At 37.5% G+C, this 4,209-nt stretch overlaps 1 long non-coding RNA gene across 1 annotated transcript; it reads right to left on the reverse strand.

The window, feature by feature from the left end:
- Positions 1-646: 646 nt before the first annotated feature.
- Positions 647-3,987, reverse strand: LOC126986498 (uncharacterized). The gene is made up of 4 exons (XR_007739787.1): positions 3,528-3,987; positions 2,142-2,255; positions 1,420-1,585; positions 647-1,004 (listed from the first exon to the last, which is right to left on the reverse strand). It is a non-coding gene; the product is annotated as an uncharacterized LOC126986498 (long non-coding RNA).
- Between the last annotated feature and the right edge of the window lie 222 nt (positions 3,988-4,209).

The following is a 4,209-nucleotide window of genomic DNA, read 5'->3' on the forward strand; positions in this document are numbered from 1 at the left end:
TGTAAGTAATAAAAAAAAAACATTAAGTTAAGTCTTCAGCAGCAAATAAGGAGTTAATGAATTTTGAAAATTTTAGTGTAAATATATTCAACCATACGCAACATTGTATAAAAAACATGATCTCCTTTTATAGAAAAATATAAAATCTTAGTATAAACATTACCAACCGTTTACAGATGTATAGCTATAGTTTCCTTTTATTAAAAAAAATAAAGAAATTTTAGTATAAGTAAAATATTATAAAAGAGTACATGCCAATATGACCTCTTATGCATTATAAAATATTTGTGTTAATATAATCAATCCTGAGAAACTAAGATTACAGCACAGCTCACTTTGAGGTATACTAGAATCCTGAGAAACGAAAATTATAGCAGCCCAACTTGAGATAAATGGTATTGGGTAAAAAAATGGAAAAGGGGACTAGAAACATAAGGAACTAAAAATGTAGCACAGCTCAACTTGAGATTCTGGTATCGGGAGCAAATGGAACGTGACTAGAATCCAAAGACAGAAAAAACAAAAAAAATTACATCAAAACTTAATCCTGAAAAAGACAAAAAAAATCAATATTTACACCTAAACTCAAAAAAAACAATGAGAAAAAACTAACAACCTTAAGAAAGACAAAATAACTTGATCCTCTAAGATTTACGTCATAACTTAGTGATTAAAGGAGAGAAAAAAAATCCAGGAAATAAAAAATGCTTAATCCTATATGATTTAAACCTTAATTGCTTAAATGAGGGGAAAACCTATGGCTTCCTATTTAATTCGGCCTCCCATAGCCTGGACAAGTTTTAGGATGCCTGCTGGTGTTTCAGCTAATTTCTGCAAGGCAGCCACAGTCTCCCGCTGCATTGCAACACACTCCCGCTGCAGTGCCACATTCTCCCGCTGTAAAGACACAGCCTCTCTTTGAGTCCCCACAAGGTCGGAAATAAGGTCCCGTACTTCATTTACATTAAGAAGCTGAGGTGCCACCTTAATCTCCTCCATGAAACCTAGAATAAAAAAAATGCAAAAATTTAAGTAAACCCCAAAATTTCATCAAGTTTGTTGTGATGTGTATCTTGGAATGGTAGAGTGAAAGCAGAGGGTTTTTGGCAAAAATAGTGTACAAAACAAACCTAATACATATAGCACTCTACTTCTCATGCTGCTGTAAACAACAATGTTTCTCTTATATTCATCTGTTAACCCATTACAGTTAAGCAAATGACACATAACGTCTCATTCTTTAGTCATTAAACTCTCATGCCGCTGATAGCGTCTTATTTTAAAATATTCGTTCATGAGAATGAACACTTATGTACTTCAAAGGAAGGTGTGCACAGTTTAAGGCTTTAAACCAAATACAAATAAAATGCACCGTTTTTTTCAATAACTACCATAATACGATGTTACCATATGATTCACCTTGACTCAAGGCTGCTATCAGATATTATTGGGATTCTCCGCTCCTCGCCTTCAATCACCATGACAGTAAACTCTCCCTGCGGTGTACCACTTGTGGAGGGATGGGTACCTTCTTGAGCAGGACCCAGAGCCTGGGAGGGAAGGCACTGTGTAGCACCAGCTGCATCTGAAATATAGTTAGGAAAGGGTTTTATCACAACCACATGTAAAGTTGGGGATATATGATAAGCTGCAAGTGGCCTCAGTGCTTATCTCCAACACGTCAGCCCCTTGAGCCCATGGTATGCCGGAACATACTGTCCTGCTGGGACACAGGGCCAGTGTGACATCCAGGTTGCCACACTTTACCTTTCCCAGGTACACATTTATGAATCCACCAGAAAGGGAAGGATTAACATCTGGGTGAACTGTCACTGATGATTCTAGGACCAAATCTTGTTTGGAATAGGTCTGTGTCTAAAATTCGTATGCAATTGTTCATCAGGGATAATGTTTGTATGAAAAAAGTTTGTATGGAAAAGTTCGGATGCAAAAGTTAGTATGGTGTTTGTACGATATAAAGTACATATGGAAAATATTCGTAATGACGTAAGTTCGTCTGGACAAAATTTATATCCTATGTATTTTATTAGTAGCCATTTCTGTGTTCTAATATTAATTCCTGCTTTGAGACTATGTATAGGCAAAGAAACATACGGAAAATGGTTAATCAAGTTACTTACTCAAAGAACCACCCTCGCTGTCAGGAATGGGCAGACTTGCATACCCTGTGGGAGAAAGAAGGTCGAGCAGGGCCTCCTCAACTTGGGAGAACTCCTCTCTAGGGGGTCCCCCACCTGTTGGCATGAACAACTATTATATATATAGGCATTTCATTGGATATTTTGTTTTAAAAAAAATGTATGTGCAGCTAATCCACATACCTTGTCTGCCAATTCTTGGTCGATATATAATATCAGCCAATGAGCAAACAATGTTAAAGTAAGTGTACAGGCTCATTTGGTAGAGTGACCTTCTCCTCAGAGCCATGTTATATCAAATAACAGACTGATAATGTAGAAAGTCCTGGATATACCGAAACATGTATATTTGAATAATATAAATATATACTAAGAATATACTAAGATGGGACCAGATGGAATCTCGGGACAAGTGCTAAAAGGGTGTATAAATAAATTATTGGAACCACTTTATGACATAATAACATGCTCTATAAATACGGAAAAACTGCCCTTAGAATGGAAAGGAGCGCACATTGTACCAATTTATGGAAGTGGAGATAAAATTGAACCACTAAATTACAGAGCAGTCTCTTTGACAAGTGAAATGTGCAATATTTGTGAAAGTATAATACAAAAATAAAGGGTCGAACATTTAGAAAAGGAAAACACGATAGGCTAAATAAGGGACAGTTTGGATTTAGAAAAAGGGAATTCGTGTGTCACCAACTTTCTATGTTTCTATTCAAGAGCAATAGACGTGATGCAAGAAAGAGAAGGATGGGCTGATTGTGTATATATCGATCTGAAAAAGCTTTTGACAAGGTTCCACACAAAAGGTTAATCTAGAAGCTATAGCAGTGGGGATGAATGGCGGGAAAGGTTATCGAGTGGATGAAGGATTACTCTATGGAAAGAGAAATGAGGAAGGTGATTAGAGAGGATAAACCAAACTGGGGGAAGGTAGAGAGTGGAGTTCCTCAAGGCTCAGTCGTGGCACCAATAATATTCATGTTATATATAAATGATAGAGATGGGTATAAAAAGTTATATGGGCCTTTTTTGCAGACGATGCAAAGTTAGTAAGAAAAGTGAGGACGCAGGAAGACTGTGAAGAGTTGCAAAAAGACCTGGACAGAGTGTACAGATGGAGCCAGTTATGGGAGATGGAATTTCATGCAAACAAGTTCCATGTTATGGAAATGGGAAAAAAAAGACCAAGGAAAACATACAGGAAAGAAGAAGAAGACGGGAGAGGAGAGCTGATCACCCTGTACAAATTGATTCATAATTTTGATGAGGTGGATATAACTCTTCTTAGCTGCGAAAACGCAGGGGCTGAGATGACATGGAAGAAACTTAATAAAGGAACCTGTTTGAGTAACTCACATGGATGGCGCAACTGGTTAGAGCGCTGCGCTGCCAGGCTTCATGGTCTGACAGGGCGGCGGTTCGAGCTTGCTCAGGCCGGAGTCTTTCCGGTGACTAGGAGTGGTACCTGTCCTCTCTTGAGGAAGGGAGATGGGGTGTGTGGTGTGTGAGATCCTGGCAGTACCCATAGTTCAAAGATACAGAGGACTTGCTCACGTCGAAAGGGTACATCCTGGTGATTACGATTCCTTAAACCTTAAGCTACCTTTGAAATCCTGTAAGTGAATTTATTTTGAATAGTAAGGTAGTGCCAATCATCACTTAAGACACTAACATTATTGGAATTGAAATGATGAAACAAAATAGAATCTACATGTTTAATCATTAGTATGATACAGACATTTTATTGTCATAAATTTCATTTTCATAATTATGATTTTCAGAAATGTTGGAGAATGTCATTGAGAACCAAAATGAAGTGCCTTAGGATGCCTATGAAAGAGTTTGATGCCCTCAAGGCAAAGTTTGGAGCACCCCAAAAAAGGCAGCAAATTGATGATGAGGTACCAACTGTCCCTCTCAAGAAGCGTTGCTAGCCTCGTCTAAGTACTCATTACATGCTTTGTAATATTTTTTTATACTTTGTTTTATACAGATGAGATTATTTGATTTATTTATTTTTATGATCACATTCACATAG

This window comes from Eriocheir sinensis, chromosome 6 (assembly GCF_024679095.1).
Source record: "Eriocheir sinensis breed Jianghai 21 chromosome 6, ASM2467909v1, whole genome shotgun sequence".
NCBI classification, from domain to species: Eukaryota; Metazoa; Arthropoda; class Malacostraca; order Decapoda; family Varunidae; genus Eriocheir; species Eriocheir sinensis.